We start from the raw sequence: 17507 nt of genomic DNA on the forward strand, positions 1-17507 counted from the left end.
AAGTCTTTCGTATTAGGATGTTCAATTTGTCTCTCTCGCTGTTCTTGAGACCCAGGTACGGGGTGCCGTAAGTGACTCTGCTGATTATCAGGGCTTCTATCAATCTGATTGTGTCCTGCTCTTTCAGGCCGTGCTTTTTGTTAGTCACTCTTCGCACCAAGTGCGCGACTTGGGTAACTGTCGCTTGCAGCTTTTTAATGGCGGCGAGACCGGCACCGTCCTTCTGGAAAGTGAGGCCCAGAATACGGAGTACGTCCACCTTGGGTATGTTGACTCCATGTAGGGTCAATGTTGGGTCTGGTGTCTCCTGCGGAGGCCGCCCTCTTGTCCTCCTTTTGAGGATCAGGAGCTCCGACTTTTCCGGCGCGCATGAAAGACCGCAGCGGTGTAGATAATGCTCGGTCCTGTCGATGGCTTCCTGCAGTGCGTCTTGTTGCTCGCCCACCGATCCCGTACACGTCCATATGGTCAGGTCGTCTGCATATATTGCGTGATGGATACCCCTGATGTTCTCCAAGAGCTTCGGCAATCCCCTCATCGCTATATTGAACAGCAACGGGGAGATCACCGACCCCTGGGGGGTTCTTTTGGGCGGTATTTGGAACTTCTCGGTCCTGAGGTTCCCCAGGCCTATGGTCGCCGTTCTACCCGTCAGGAAGTCCCGGACGTAGTTGTATGTCCGCCGTCCGCAGTTGGTCCGCTGTAGGCTGTTTAGCACTGCTTCGTGTGAGACGTTGTCGAAGGCTCCCTTCACGTCGAGTGCCAGGATGGCACTCTTGTGGCGTGTGCTGAGGCCGTCGATGACTTGTTCTTTTAGCTGAAGTAGAATGTCCTGGGTGGAGAGGTTTGGTCGGAAACCGAACATAGTATTCGGCAGGTGCCCCCCTTCTTCCAGGTAGGGCGAGAGTCGATTGTGGACCATGTGCTCGAAGAGTTTTCCCGCGCACGACGTGAGAGAGATCGGGCGCAGGTTCTGTATCTTGACGGGCTTGCCGGGTTTCGGGATCATCGTTACGTCCGCGTGCTTCCAGGAAGCCGGTATGCTGCCGGTCTGCCAGCTTTCATTGATATATTTTAGTAAACTCTCCGTCGCCCCGTCGTCCAGGTTACGGAGGGTCTTGTTGTTAATTTTATCCCTGCCGGGCGTCGTGTTTCTCGTGAGATTGTTTAAGGCTGCCATGATCTCCGACTTGGTGAAAGGTTGGTCTAAATCCGGATTGGGTTCTCCCTCGTACTCCGGGTGAATGACTGGCCGCGCCTTCCGTTGTTGTTCGTCTCCGAGGTATTTCCCGGTGATGGCTTCGAGCACTTCTTCCTCGGTGCCCTGGAAGTTGTGTATAAGTCTTTGTATGTGTTGCCCCGTGACATTTCTTGATTCCGTGTTCGCCAGAAGGGTCTTTAGAATGGCCCAGGTCTTTCGGTTGCTGAGGGTTCCCTGTAATCGGTCGCACACTTGATTCCAGTTCTGACGTGCGAGTTTTTCAGCATACTCTTCCGCCTGCCGCGAGACTGCGGCAATGCGGATCTTGAGTTTGCGGTTTCTCTTCTGCTTCTTCCACCTCTTCAAAGTCCACGCCTGGCCTCCCAGAGGTGAAGTAGGTGTGGGTCGACGTCGGAATTGTCCGCAGTGAGTTGGATGGTCTTTGTGTACTTGGTAACCAAGTCCACCACGTTCTTGGTCCACTCCTCGATGTCCTCTAGGCTTCCGGGGTGTTCATATTTTCGGAAAGCGGGCCAGTCCGTAATTTTGGCCTGACCTAATCTCACGGGGGTTTTGTGGTGCGTGATTTCGGTCTGGATGATGTGATGGTCGCTGCCTAGAGTCTCTTCCAGTCTCGACCACTCGACTTGCCTTAATCCAGTGGAGAAGGTCAGGTCTGGGCTGGTGTCTCTGGAGACACTGTTGCCGATTCTAGTTGGTATTTGAGGATCGGTCCACAACGTCAGCTGGTGGTGTTGTGCCGCGTTGTGCACGTCCATACCCTTCTTGTTGGTTGATCGGTAGCCCCAAGCTACGTGTGGAGCGTTAAAGTCGCCCACCACAAGGAGTTTTTGACCCTTCGTGACTTTCTTCACTTCTCTGAGGAATTTGTCCAAGTCCTTGAGGCTGTCGCGCGGAGGACTGTATACATTCAGGATGTAGATGCTCTGCAGGGTTTTCTTGTGAGGAACAAGCTCAATCAGAGTGTGTTCAATTCTGTGGTTGATTTGGTGCTGCTGCGTCGTGTGATGTTTCTTGATCAGGACGGCGGTCCGGGTCCTTCCTGAGGCAATGTGCGTTTCGTAGCCGCGCATCGTAATATTGTTGGTTTCTGTTTCCTGTAACGCGACGACGTCAGGTTGGTGTAGGGTGCATAGGTGAAACAAATTTTGCCGTTTCCGATTTATTCCTCTGCAATTACACTGCCAAATTTTGAGGGTTTGGGTCGCTTCTTTCTTCTTTGCTATTTTACTCGCCATCTTGGCTTCCCAGAGTCTCGTTCATCTGGGCTTCTCTGATGGGGTATTTTGGCTTTTTTCTTGCCTGCTCTTTGTCCTTTTCTAGGATGGAGATGCGTTGGCTGAGCTCGTTGCCCATCTGGGTGATCTCCAGGCGGAGCGTTTGTACGGCTGCTTGGACGGTGGCTGCCACAGATTTACTTATGGTGTCGACGGCCTGAGCGAGTTCGACTCGGAACTCATTTCTCAGTTCGGCCTTGTCTTCAATTCGGGCCTTGTTCATCTTGTGCTCTATTCCCGATTCTAGGTCCTCTATCGGGGGAGTATGTTCCCTCGGCGGCGTTAGTGTTGTGGTCGGTTCCTGCTGCTTCTGCAATTGTTCAATGAGATGTTGGAGCTTCACCTCCAGGGCTTGTTCCCTGGCCTGAGCTCTTCTGTCCCGTTCCTCCTGACGTCTTTCTTGCTCTTCTAGACGCTTCATGAGCCCTTCATTCCGCTTCATCAAGTCGGCGTTTTGCCTTCTGAGGGAAGAGATGGTTTCCTCGTATCTTGAATTTCGCTCTTGTGTCGGCAGTGAGGGAAACGGGTCGGTTGTCGACTTAGAACTGGCTATCACTTCCGCCCAGCTGATCTTCTGCTGATCTTGCTGTGGCTTATTTGTTCCATACACCGAGGAGCTTGAACTTGTCTCCCTTGTTATAGATGGCTGTCGGCCTCTTGATTTGCTTCTCTCCCTGACGTACAGGGGCGGCGGTCTTGGCTTGAGCCTTTTCTCGCACTCCTTGCTTGCCGTCTCGTGAGGTAGTCCGCATAGTTTGCACTGCAACTGGCAATCATGGTCTGCTTGTGGGTTCTGCACCCCGCACCGGTTGCAGATAGGTTTATCTGGGTTGGGGCATACGTCCTGCCGGTGGCCAATTTCTCCGCAGGCCTTGCAATACTGTACCGATCTGCGGTATGGGCGGCAACGTGTGTACGAGCTGGCCACCTTCACGTAGAAAGGGACGTGCGGACCTTCGAAGGTTATAACTGCTGAGGTGGATTTGCCGAGCATCCTCGCATGCAGGATGCCACAGTTGTTGGCTGCCAGAAGTTCCGCAAGTCGTTTCTCCGTCGTACACGCAGTGATACCGTGCACGACTCCACGCACTGTTCCTGGGAGCGGTTTGATGTACGGCGTCATTTCGTATGTGGCCGCCCCTAGTTCGATGCCGTTGATGGAACCGAGCTTGAGTGCGTAGTCCTCGTCGGCGGTGCTGGCAATTATCAGGTTCTGCTTCCATTGCGTTTGGATGGTTACTTTCGCGCAAAACTCTTTGAAAGGGGAACCACTTGCCCTTGCAAGTCCCTCGGTGATCTTCTCGTCCGGCCAGCTGGATAGCTTCATGCCGGTTCTTGGTCGGTACACCACCTTGTAATCATTATCTGGCAGCGGCGGCGTCGCGCGTCGCGGCGGTGGCTTGCCGCTGGTTCGGCTTCCCTGATCTTGCTGACGTTGCTGGTTGCTGTTGGCTTGCATGCTTGATTCCACTCTCGGGTTGCTCCTCGCGTTAAGTCCTCCTTGCTGGTTCTGGGAGTTTCCTTGCTTTCCTCCCTCTTGTATGCGGTCCTCGTTTGGCGACTTCTTGTTTTTCCTTGCCTTGATTGCTTGGAACCATGGGCCAGCTTGACTCAGCGTCTTCCCGCTGTTCTCATCGAATTCCATGTTGCTCTGGTCCGCTGTCGAGTCTTGACTATTGTTCTCTATTTCCATTTCGTGAGCATTGTCGTTCGTTGCACCTGCCATTCTCGATGCTCGCGAGGCCACGCAGGCCCGCTCCTGGGGCGCGTGCGGCGGTCGGAGAACGGCGTTCGAATATGTCGAGGTGCTCGTTGCTCGGTGGGTCAAGGTAAACAAATCCACTCACCGCTGTAATTGTGGTATCTTTCGATGCCGCTTGCCTTGTTGAGTTGAATGACACAAAATCGTGAAGTTTGGTTAAGGTTAACCGCAATAACTCGCGATAAAAGCAGCAGCCCATGTGAAGCGCGTCCGCTTCACTCGGCCCCCTGGTGGCCCCCAGAATGTGGGAAATCCAGCTTAAAAGACCAAACTTACACAAATCCCCTTAAAGTGGGCTTCACTTTTAAACAGAAATGGGTTGCTGGGAAGAAGTTTTTACAGGGGCAATATAAGTGGTCTTATATTAAAATGTGAAGGCCCTGGGACCTTTTTAATTATTTTATTAATTGTTTGCTATTGCCCCGACGCGCCCGCGTGTGTTCAGAACATTAGGCAGGCTAAGTTCCAATTTGACCTTGTCGAGGATGCGAGCGACATCTGGATAGGATTTTTGCAAGTAAACTACCCGAGCGCGCCACTGTTGGTATAGTAAAAATGCTGGAAAAGGGGTTTTTGTTTGCGTTTCCTCGTACCAGAATTGTTTTCTCGTACATTCAAATTATAATCCGATGCCACCATGGCTGTAGGTTGTGGTTAAGTCGTACTTTACCATTTTTTTCTGACGGATTTTACTGTGAGAAATTCAATTTTTGTTCACTAACACCTTGCGCCACACGAAGGGCCTGCGCGGTCGGGGTGGTCCGGGATGATTTTCTCTACCACGGACGCCGGCGCTTACGCCGACACCAACGCTGCATTTTCTGCGACACGGGGTCCTTAACGCTGTCGTGTTAATTTATATGATTGACCTTCATGGCTTATCTGCAATCCACTCCATAATATAAGCATATTCTCCGCGCAGCCTCGTAATATTGCACACGACATTGTGTCTAAATCTCTATTATATAATTGCTGTGCTATTTTATTTTATTATTTTAATATCTGATGCCCTATTTTAATATAATTGTGTTGTTTATTTTGTTGCTTTTGTATAGTTTAGATCATAACCTACTGGTTTATATAATCTCATGTAGTGACAGTTCCCTGAAATATAAACAATATTACATAATTGCTATCTTTTTGTTTCGACGCGCTATAAATCAATGCGTCCAAAGTTCGCCTTTATCTCTTGCCCACCCCAATTCGATAATTTTTGGTTGGTGCACGTGTAGGTATAGCAATCGGTATTAGTATTGTGCTAATTGTTTGTTTCTTCGAAATAACTTTTTTTAGCAGATGAACGTAATATTTCAAATTTCACGCCAAGGTCCTGTAAATTGTCCTTAACCAAATGGCGCCTACAATAATCAACAGCTTTTCGTTTATACTTTAAAGATAAAACCTTCTGAACGCTGTGTTTTTAGTATAATTATTATTACATAATATTACATTTAATATTATAAAATAATACCGTAATTATAGTAGCAATTATAAAGAAGAATTGGCAAGAAGCAGCTGTGGCGCAACGTCTCGCGTTTTCCTTCTGCCTGCTTTGGCGGCGTATTTGCGTTGCGATGGCATCATTCTTCTCGGAGCCGGAGTGAAATTGAAGTCGCGTGTTTGCATTAGTTTTTTGAATTGCTGTTGGGGCTGGGGCTGCGTGATCGTCACTGGCGTCCTCCAGAGTGCCCACCGATCGGAAAGTCGTACGAACCGCAAGCTTTGAACGTCTGTTTATCGCAACATCGAAAGCGGCGGCACAGAAGACGTGATGTGAGCTCCGGAGGGAACAGCAGCCCTTTGTCTCGTAACGGTAAGTAAACGTTTGTTAGCGCAGCTAGCACGCGTATGTGTATTGATTATGAACACTATGTTGAGGTATGTCAAGAGCAGAGCACGCCGCGAGGTTGCCGAATTGTTTGAAGCGCTTGGCCAGCCTGTCGAGGCCGGCGACAGCCTTGCGTACCGGCAGCTCAGTAAGCGTTCGCGACGGGCTAGCAGTAGCGTGCCCAAAAGGGAACCGCAAGCGAGCTACTCCGAAAGCGAGTATCCTAGCTTCAGTGCAGTAAGCGCAACGCCTGTTAGCAGTAGCGCGGCTACAGTCTATTGTTCAAGGCTGGTATTTTGTAGCGATGCCTTTCCGATGCTAATGCCCCTTCGCGCTTTTCGCGCTTGGTCAGTGGTCAGAGCGACGGTCCGTTCACGTTATCAACTGGATCAGCTGGCCGTGAGTGGTGGATGTTAGGACTAGTAAATAAAGCATAAGGCATCGCTACAAAATACCGGCCCAGGTTGCACAGAAAGCAGCTCAGATTGTTCAGATCGTAATGCGGAGGTTTCCGTCGACTGGTGACTATGCGAAGCCGGTGAGGATTCAGAAGAACGGTTTTCCGATGTATTTAACGCTGACGTGCTGGAAACCGCAGAACGGGCAGGAAGCCAAAGCACTAGCAGCTAAAATTTCGCAGCTTCGCTTGCAAAGTGGGCTCTACAATGTAACATTACTCACAGGTCCCTGACACCGCCTCTCCGACTTCTAAGAGCACACGGGTTTTTCCGGAATCTTCCAAAAGATGCTAGAACTTTTCTGAAGACCCCCCGTGGGGCTGTCGAGGTATGTGCATGTGTAGCCTTAAACTAGCTTAAATTTCGTTGAGAAATTTGAAGACAGTTAGAGCACGCTTCCACTTCAAATGCACCTGCTACGTGTTTTGCATCTGCTGTTTGATAATGACAAGAGCATATGTAGGTGGAACGTGGTTGGAGTGGCAGCATGCGTAATTTGCACATTGTATACATCAGAGCATTTGGAGCACCGCCAAATTTTTTTGTTATCTTTTTTATTGGCCTAGTTGTTGAGATGATAAAATAGTTTTGCTGGTGAGAAAGTTCGAGATGTAGTAATTTGCTTACTGTGTGCTTACATCCCACAACTGAGGGACGTAGTAGAAAGTAGAGCTGTAAGTAAATTGTTATTTTACTTGGGGCAGCCAGCTGTGGGGATTCTAGACAATGTGATTCTGGGCACATCCATTATCGTAAAAATCCTTGAGCGTACAAATTCATTGAGGCTGGAACAGAGAGCAATATTCCCATACACTCCAAACGTAATAACTGCGGACAGAAGCTTCACCAGACGTGCGTTTTAATATCAAGGAAAAACACCTAGAGAAACCTATGAAGCTTTCATCATCTACATGAGGGGAGTGACTTGCGTCAGCCCGCCTTCGACCGCACTCGTAAAGAAACTGCTCTACCTGAAATCTTAAGTTCTTTTCTCTCAGAAATTGTGTCTGACTTTTGTGTTTTTTGGGGGGTCATTAATATTTCTGTTCTTTCTTGAGAGAACTTATTGCACATGATCATAAAACCACTTTCAATTGGTAGTATCAGCATGTGTTCTGTCATTTGTGTTGTTTGCACTGCTTTGCCTTTTCCTTGTTTCTATGATGCTTACTAAACATTTCATTTGGCCCTTTACAATAAGTGACCTCTGAATTGGAGCACAATATTATTCTATTGTTGATGCAACTCCCGGGACTCCTGGAAGGTAGCCTTGCGCTACAGATTCAAGAATCAGCGAAGAATTCTCCCTAGGGATGGTTGTGTGGGCGAGAACCACACGAAGTTTGGGTCACGCAGGAAGGGCAGTGAAGAAACAGCCACAGTGGAGCTCCAGTGGCACAAAGTGCAAAAGATCGTGGGGGGCATTCCGCAGTGAAATACAATATGTTGATTTGTTTATCTAGGATGACGTGTAGCAAGCTAATGGTGACCGCAGTATTTTCATTTGATAATGCTTTCAACTATTTCTAATTTTCACTGAGTAGAAGCGCTCAGAATTTAATTCTGTCTTTTTAGTGCTCTCTATTTTGAGGTGGTATCAAAGTATTTTGGATTCGTGATTCAATTTATGCTGGCCAAATATTTAACAAATCAATTTAGCTAGGCAAAACTAAATACCATAAATCAGAAAGACCAATTGCAACAAAATGCAAGGATACAGTTGAAACGAGGCCTTTGGGATACTAATAAAGTTATTTGGTGCTCGACCACAGTCCTTTGTGGGTTTGCTGCCTGTCTAGCAGGTGGGAACAAGGCCATATGTTAATCCACCTAATTAGCTATTTTCATGGTTGACGAAATCCTACGTAGTTGTGTGTTGGTGTAAATGTATCACATAAAAAGGATTGTAAATGAGGCCGTTAACTTTTGACAATACCTCTTGAACATTACTGAAATATTTCCTTGCATAGTGCAGGTGTATTTATGCTGCAATCAGCTATATTGGTGTTGCTTCCCTCAGGATGTTGCTATCTCTACAATAGCCGGAGAAGACGAAACAAGTTTTGCAATGCACACGGACTGGCTCAGTTGTGAATGTCACAAATGCTCCCCTAACGAGGATCAAATCAATGAAAGGATGGCCTTGATAAATAATATTCATGAGGCGACGAGGAAGTACCCATACATGATGAGCTTTGAGAGGGTAAGTACGTTTGCTACTATGTATGAAACAGCATTTACATTAACTTAGCCTGCATGGTTGTAGAGGCGGCTGCATTCAAAAAGAACTAGAGCTTTTGTAAATGGTTTAAAAACTAATTTTAATGCACACACATGTTCTAGTGTACTAAAAAAAAGACTACTGCTCTCTACATATTTATCTGATGAAAAAGTTAGTGCTCTAATGTATTCGGGCAGAAGACTGATTAGCTATGTCACCAAGGCTGTCCTTGCGCCACAGACGCTTGGCCATCAAAAGGTACACCACAAAGCAATGAAAGTCGTTCAACGCTTGTATGAAGACACTGGCATTTGTGATGAATACTGACTGAACTACATTGTGTGTGTGTGCATAGTGCTTATGTGTGAAAAATACTAGAGAACTTTGTTGAAGAGATAACTTTTGAACTTACCGAAAGCAAGACTTTCTTTTTTATTATTGCGATAGCAATTACATGGACACTCCAAAGCGGATTTCTGCCGTCGCCGTGAGGTTCCGTATGACGTCAACGGTGATGAAATCGCCGTATGCTGTATGTGCGACTGAAAGGGCGCGGGGGACGCGCACTTTCATGGCGAGCGAACACATGGCGAAAGACAAACGCGCTTCTGCGCTGTGCTCCATGAAGGGCTGCAGAATTAAGCATCTCTTTTCTCCTTTACAATCACCATATATATATATATATATAGAGCAAATACGACTTCTTCCATGGCGTGAAAGGCCGGGGGGTGGGGAAAGGAGGGAGGGGAGGCGACGTTTAGCTGCCGCACCAAATCCCTATTTATGTAAAAACGTTGGGAGACAGAAGGTGGGTAAAGACTTCCGGCGCTGCTCGACGAGTGTCCTGTTCAGATCTCATCGAAAACCTCCGAGCCACCCGCAGAGGCACCGGCAACAGTCACCAACGCCGGGCACGTTCGGTGCGAACGCGGGCACGACGACGGCGTCGACAACAGTACTGCGCGTTGCTGATGCTGCTGCATGTCCAAATTTATACAGCTGATAAAACTACTATGCTTACTCCGTATAGCTCTCTACTAATTTGCTATCGCAATTGATGCTTCGCCTTCCATTCTCACCGTAGTCAGCACAAAGTGGCAAGATTTCCAAATTCCGTGGTCACCAATATTGTAGATGTAGCGTGCATATGTTGTACGTGAAGAAGTTGTTTAAGCACGAGTAAGCACACATCTGCAAACAAAAATTTGTTTATATAGAAGCGTTGCGAGGCGAGAAGGTGGCAAAGACTTCCGACGCTGCTCGAACAGTGTCCCGTTCTGATCTGGTCGAAAAACAGTCACGGACGCCGGGCGCGTTCGCTGCGAACGCGGCATCGACAACTGTTCTGCGCGTTGCTGGTGCTGCTACAATTTTTGCGATAGCCCGACGCGGCGGGTCGGAGACCATACAAGTACAAGGTCACAGGCAAGGAAGTTGGCGTCATGGTGGCAACTGTCATAGGTGCTCTTCAGCTTGTTCTGGGACCTAGAAAGGCGACGATGCGCAATTTTACGTTCCTCTTTGGCTCTGACAATGACACCTCGGGCGTATTCGAATACAGAATATCGCTAAATATTGCCATATGAAATAGCGGCCGTAGAATGGATAAAATGGTGAGTAACCCGCTTTGTCATGGCACGACGAATTGTACGCGAATGCGACGAAGGGAAGGGAATCATCCCTGTGATGGTCGTCATCGGAAACACACATTGCAGGCAGTTCAGCGATGGTGCAAATGAGGCGCTCAGTATGGCCGTTCGTCTGCGGATGGTAGGCAGAAGTGAGCTTGCGCTTCATGGCGCAGGAATGTAGTAGGTCGTCCACAACTCTGGAGACAAAATACCGGCTGCGGTTTGTAAGAAGTTAACGAGGAGCTCCGTGATTGAGGATGATGTCGTTCCAAAGGAACTCGGGGATGTCTTTTGCGCAGGATGTCGAATGTGCTATGATGATCTCATACCGAGTGGCATAGTCGGTAGCGATAGCAATCCAATTGTTGCCCTTGGCGGATATAGAAAAAGGTCCAAGTAGGTCTAACCCAACGAGAAAGAGTGGTTCGGAATTCACGTCGATAGGTTGATGGCGGCAAGGAGGGAGAAATGGCGGCTTTTTCCGGTAGTGACATAATTCGCAAGCAGCGACGTAGCGGCTGACGGATCGGTATAGACCGGGTCAAAAGAAGCGGCGCCGGACACGATCTTACGTGCCAGAGACCGCAAGAGACCAGCAGTGGGTGCATCTTGTAATTTACAGAGAATGTTGGTACGCAGATGGTGCGGAATAACAAAGAGCAGCGCAGGACCACTTTGGTGCATGCTGTGCCGATACAAAGTGCTGTCCTGAAGGAGAAACATTCGAAGGGAGGCGTCGGGCGTCGCAGATGCGAGCTTGTCCATGACGTCACGAATGTAGGGGTCGTGGCACTGCTCGGTGGCGAGGTAAGCGAAAGCAGACAGCGAGAGAAGAGCAGCAGGAGTGTCGGTCGCAAACATATCCGGAGGGTCGAAAGGATGGCATGACAGATGGCCGACCGCGCAAGGAAGGCTGAAATTTCGCGACTGCCCAGGTAAGTGCAGGCTACTCCCGCTCGATGATAGAATAGTTTCGTTCGGCTGCATAAAGCAAACGACTTGCGTATGCAATCACAAGGTCGTGCCCTCGCTGACGCGGAGACAAAATGATGCCAATTCAATTACCACTGGCGTCAGTGCAGACTTCAGTAGGAGCAGACGGGTCAAGTGTGCAAAAAGTGGTGCACATGTCAACAGAGACACGGCCACTGGATAAAAAAATCACAGCATATCCACGAAGTGAATGATGATGTGTGGGCGAAGCACCGGGTGATCATTCGGGTAAACCACAGCTACGGACGAGAGATAAAGAGAGCGCGCGTCGGGAACGAACGCCCTTGTGCAATGCAGCGCCCCTAGCTACGGACGAGAAAGAGAGCGCGCGTCGGTAACAACCCTTGTGCACCGCAGCGCCCCTAGCTACAGACGAGAAAGAAAGAGAGCGCGCGTCGGTAACGAGAGAAAGAGAACGCGCGTCGTGAACGAACGCCCTTGTGCACCGCAGCGCACCTAGCTACGGACGAGAGAGAAAAACGCCGGAAGCGTTCTCCGGAAGCCGGAAACTGGCTTCCGGAAGCGGAACCGGAAGTGGAAACGGAAGTCGGCTTTCAGTTATGCTATACATATATATATATGTATATATGCGTATACATACATACATAGCGGTCTCCATGCCAACCTGAGCTACGGACTTCTAGTGAACACTTCATAAAACTACATGCGGCGTCTCCTTCATGATGATGATGATTTATTGGCATCCCCCTTGAAACGGGGCGGCGACAAATAGACACCTAGCCTGCTTGATTTAATCAGGTATACTATACATGTTCTAGCATTTTTGTATACCTCTCATGATTTTTCTTTTTCAAAAATTTACCTTGTACCGCTGCCTATGATTTTAAGAGATCAGGTCGTATCAATCTTTTCCCTGCTTTTTTTCCACCAGTACTCTAATCGTCTCTTGCTGATCTCTACGGCTGATCTGTTTGTTTCCTTCCACTTTAAACCCAAGCGCTTCTGGGAGTTGCACGTTACCTACGGTTCTCGCTGGGTGGATCCGGTCGCATTCCATCACGTACGGACACACAACGCCATCTATTGAGCAATTCATAAACTAGAGGTGGCTAAATACTACTACTACTACTACAGAGGAGGGAACGACCCACACCCTAAGGAGCTTCGCCCTTAAAAAAAGGTGTGGCTTGCCGCGTCGGGCGCGTTGCAATGGGAGCGAATGTGACAGCCGTAGTTGCATTGTCGATCGCTTGGCTGGGCCGAATGGCTCTAGTCATCGACGATGCAACGCGCCGTGGGCCGGCACGCGCGACGGCGTTCCAAGCGCGTTTCTGACTAATTTGCAATGCCGATGCCAAACAGCCCCCGACGTGTGGCGCTGCGGCGGATCACACCGTTTTCGATGCACGCACCTTTTTTTAGATGCGAAGCATCTTACGCTCGTGGCTATGTCACTCCCTCCCTCCCTCCATCCATCCAACCGCCGTGCGTCCACACCCCTACTGCGCATGCGCATCCTCCTCCCCCTCCTCTCCTTGTCTCATTTCATCTCCTCTCGGCATTCATGCGCATCCTCCTCCCCCACCTCTCCTCTCCTTGACTCATCTCCTCTCCTCGGCATTCCTCCTCTCATCTCCGACGCTCCTCTCCTCTCCCGATTGCGCAACGAATGACAACACCTGCGGCTCCGTGCGCGATAATGCGAAGCAGCTTAGGTTAGAGCATAGCCACCTCTATAACTTTTGTGCCTGCGCGGTCGGTCCCTCACCGCCATCCCCTGATTCTCTCTTTTTACGCCTCGGCGTTCCCCTAGGGGCGCTCGCGTCCCATAATAGCTCACTCGGCGTTCGCTGCAACAGCAGGTGCACACCGCTACGCTGCGGTTTTCCCGCCGCGTGCAAAATTAGTTTACCGTGCTTGTTCTGAAACTCTGCTTGCCTGTTGATGTTCTTTCTAGTGTGGTGCGTGTCCCCAAAGTGCTTTGCTAACTGCAGCACTAACTGAGACAGCCGTGCCTGTGTGCGCTTTCTTCCAACTTTTGGTCGACTCGGGTAAGTTCTTTGTTAAATGTGTTACATCGTAAAGACAATTCGCTTGTTTCAAGGCAACATGCCTAAAAGTGGTATTTTTGTTGTCTGCTCCACTACCGATAAAGAGAAAAGGCGGCTGCCAAGCTCAGAAGTTTGGTTGCGCCCCGAATGCTGCACCATGCCGTACTGCTGCGTACCGCACTGCAAATCATGGAGCGGCCGGAAAGAAACCGGAGTATCATTCCACGAAATTCCCAGTGACCAAGAACTTCGCGAAAAGTGGCTTAAGGTAATCTCGAGAGAAAACTGGACCCCAAATAGCACATCTTGTTATTCCACTGTTTGTAGCCGACACTTAATTCGTCCCGTCCGACTTTAAAGAAGGGTGCACGACGCGAAGACTGAAGAAAGGCGTTGTGCCCAGCGTCTTCCAAGAGTATCCATCATATTTGCAGCCTCGAAAGCAAACCGAAAGAAGCGATGCAGCCCTCAGGAAGCGTACCACGACCCTCGAGGAACATCTCGACAGGGGGAAGACGTTGCTCCCAACACCAGATGTTGCTGCACTAGCAATGGTTGGTGGATATATCGCACGAAAAATCCACGAAACCATTTCCTGTGATGAATGCTTCACTCTAGTAACGAAACCAAACACTTCTACGCCATCGTATGCCTGAATTAGGCACCAGGACAGAGGTGGACTCCTCTATCCGTCTGCTGAGCTTGTAATGGTTCTGCATTCGCTAAAGAAGTACGTGGAAGCTTTCCTCGCAAAAGCGAGAAAGATGAAGCAGCCACTAAAGGCTGCCGTTGACAACGCCGCGAAAGTACTTCAGAAACGTGAACAACTCAAGTGCTCAGCACCAGGCCATCATGAAAAACTTTTGGACGTTGTGTTTATGAAGTTTCTCCGTCCACTTTTTGTGAACTTCGCGACGAGCGTGACTGACAAACACGACTTTGCGAGAGATTTCCACGCCAAACCGTTGTCTCGAAAAGTGCTCAAGCTATGAGCGCGAAATCAAATATAAAAGTTCGCATTGCATTCCGCATACAGTGTTTGTGTTAAAAATTTTGTGTGCACCCTATTTAGCGTATACGCATAGTCTAACGTCATGAAGACGTTTCTAGACGATCACCAATGCAAGCGTGCACATAGGCCACGTCGTCTGCTGTTATTGTGGGATCGGGGCGGCTTCTAGCGGCAAGCACCGGAACTATGAGGGACGGACGGCGCCTGTGTATTCCGCGCCAATGAGGCGCGACGGTACTGGTAGGCGCCTCAGAGGCACCGGCAACAGTCACCAACGCCGCGCGTGTTCGGTGCGAATGCGGGCAAAACGCCGACGGTGTCGACAACAGTTCTGCGCGTTGGTGGTGCTGCTGCATGTTGGGGTGCAGCAGCTGCTTCGCATACTACTCAGGGTTCCCCTACGAGAAGATGGTGTAATTTTTTATCCAGCGGCCGTGACAGAGAAATAAGCTTTGAGAAGGCGGTTGCTTGATCCGGGCCCCAGGAAAATGAAGCATCAGCATTAGTAAGAGGTCGAATGACTTACGGAAAGTTATGCACCAAGCGTCGGAAGTACGAACACAAGCCCACAAAGCCCCGTATATCCTTGGAGCTCGTCGGCTCGGAAAAATTCTTAACAGCCCAAACGTTGTCTTGGTCTGGGTGCACAACGGCCGAGTCTACAAGATGACCAACCATTGTGATTTGGCTGTTACCTAAGCAACACTTACACGAATTAGGGGAGGCTGGCATTTCAAAATACAGAAAGAATTAATAAATGACACTCGAAGTGCGTGACAAATGTGTTAGCAAAAAAAGTTGACGTCATTTAAGTAATGTGACGTCATCCTGATACGCACTGTGTGCGCCTGTGCTATACAGACACGCGCTGAAATAAGCGCTATGCTTTCATTTCCTTTACCCAGTTCTCACACAAGTCATGTGACCATTTTGGCTGTGTATATCTGTCATGACGGAAAGGGGATCATTCTTGGTTATGAGACGACGAGCGTCTGTCTTTCTGTCTGACATGGTGTCATAAGTGGCGACATCAAAGCTGACTCCGATGTGGCGCTGCTAGCGCTGCAACAGCCCGTCAACAACCTAACGAGCCCCAAGAGCAAATCCTCCGGATGACGATCGTCAAGCAATGCTTCAGAATGACAGGAATCGAGCCTCCTAGGCCCTTCGACTTCCAGAACGTTGGGGACTGGGCGGCCTGGAAGGACGATTTTGAAGACTACAGATTCGCATCCGGACTGCACGAGAAACCAGACGAAGTTCAATTAAGGACTCTTCTCTATACAGTGGGCAGAAAGTCACGGGAGATTCTTCAGTCGCTAAACGTAAAAGACAAATAAATACAGGCCTTCAACCTTGTAAAGTCAAAATTTCAGGGCCATTTCGTCCGCACTAAGAACACAGTTTGCTAAAGTTCTCGCTTTCATCATAGTGATTGCGGGTGACTTAAATGCACATGACGTTGCCTGGGGATACCCGCGCAACTCCACCAAGGGCAATCTCCTTGTCCAGGCAGTTTCTGACTGCTCACTGGAAATGATTACGGATCCTCAATACCAGACGAGAATCGGCACGTCGGTAGTCCGAGACACCACTCCGGACCTTCTCTAACACACCACACATTCTTAACCATTTAAAGAAAGCTTGTAAATAAAGTTTAAGTTCCATATCGGTGGGCAATAGTGGAGAAGTTGTTGGTATGAAGTATTTAGGAAGTTTAAAAACGGTTTGAAAATTTTCAATAGACCGTTGGTAGGTTGTAGTAACATTTGTTTAACATGTTTATTTCATAGTTACTATACATTTGTGTAAGGGAAGCGATGTTTACAACTTTATACGGTCGAATAAACTACTATCCATGCTTCGTACAGATGTCTACTAACTGGCTATCGCAATCGATGCTTCGCCTTTCAGGCGAAACTGCGACTTTTTATAGCGCAGCTGTAGCACAGGGCATAGCCAGTAACACTTTATCTATCAAGCAATCAGTTTAGCTCCTTGGCTTTACCACACTGGTTTTACGTGCAAAACGTAAATCCTCAAAAGTTCTACAGTTTATGACTTTCTAGCGGAGCTCTCGTAGGGAGCGGACGCATCTGCAATGCGCTCGGCACGTTTTCGATCTTTTTCCGCAACCGGCTCATGCAGCCCACCCAAATTTGCCAAGGACTTTCCTTGTGTGTTCCGACACCGATACGGACCATTTGGAGGAACCAGCACCAAGATTCTTCAGCGATTTCCGTCGTTTTCGTTTGGCGGCACGCCATCTCGCAGCTACGCCGAATCCGGGCCTAGCGCGATAACGGAGACGCCGTTGCTCGCCCGCTCGACGCAGCCAACATCTCCGTGCAAGCAGTGATGAATTACACCTTCGAAGGCGAAGAAATCGACCCTGTGGAGATGCGCGATGGTACGTGGCAGCACCCGAAATGTCCGGCCGACCCGCTAGACCTCCAAAAGCGGGTGTGATGTCAGGCGGCGGGTATTTTCTGCGGACTCCGCCCTGATGAGCAAGCATGTCGTTGGCATTTAAATTGGTGGAATTTTGGGAGAGATAGTGCGAGTGGGTGGGGTTAGAGGAGGACGCCGTCGCTCGGTTAGTAAACCCTCGAGCTAACGCGTTAGCCTGTTCGTTCCCCTGTACCCCCCCGCGTGGCCCGGACACCTGAGTAGGCATGACGGTAGTTGAAGGATTTGGGGATTCTCACGAGGCTAGCCGCAGTCACGTGCCCCTTAAGAAACATACGACATGTCTCCTGCGAGTCCGTGACAACGACCGAGTTCCTTTGCGAATGCTCCGCGTGAACGAGTGCGATCGCCACTGCTAATATTTCGGCCGAGGTGGGGGATCCCGCCGTGGCCGATGCGGTTATTTGCTGCTGGCAGGTCACGTTCACGACTGCCAGTGCGTACCTCCTTTGATAGCGCTGCCCGGCCGCCTCTGCATACAAAGCTGCGTCCGTGTAGTATGTGTTGTACCTATGGTTATTAGAGTACGTTGATTGAATATGTTCTGCGCGTGCTTTGCGCCTTTCTTTGTTGTACTCGGGGATGCATATTCTTCGGAATTGGGGCTACTGTAATTTTGGAT

The 17507-nt window shown here is 49.3% G+C and overlaps 1 long non-coding RNA gene across 1 annotated transcript; it reads left to right on the forward strand.

Moving 5' to 3' along the window:
• The first annotated feature begins 6045 nt into the window (after positions 1-6045).
• LOC125942867 (uncharacterized) lies at positions 6046-8899 on the forward strand. The gene is made up of 3 exons (XR_007465383.1): positions 6046-6074; positions 6773-6875; positions 8568-8899. It is a non-coding gene; the product is annotated as an uncharacterized LOC125942867 (long non-coding RNA).
• The last annotated feature ends 8608 nt before the right edge of the window (positions 8900-17507 follow it).

Source organism: Dermacentor silvarum, chromosome 2 (assembly GCF_013339745.2).
Source record: "Dermacentor silvarum isolate Dsil-2018 chromosome 2, BIME_Dsil_1.4, whole genome shotgun sequence".
Lineage (NCBI taxonomy): Eukaryota > Metazoa > Arthropoda > Arachnida > Ixodida > Ixodidae > Dermacentor > Dermacentor silvarum.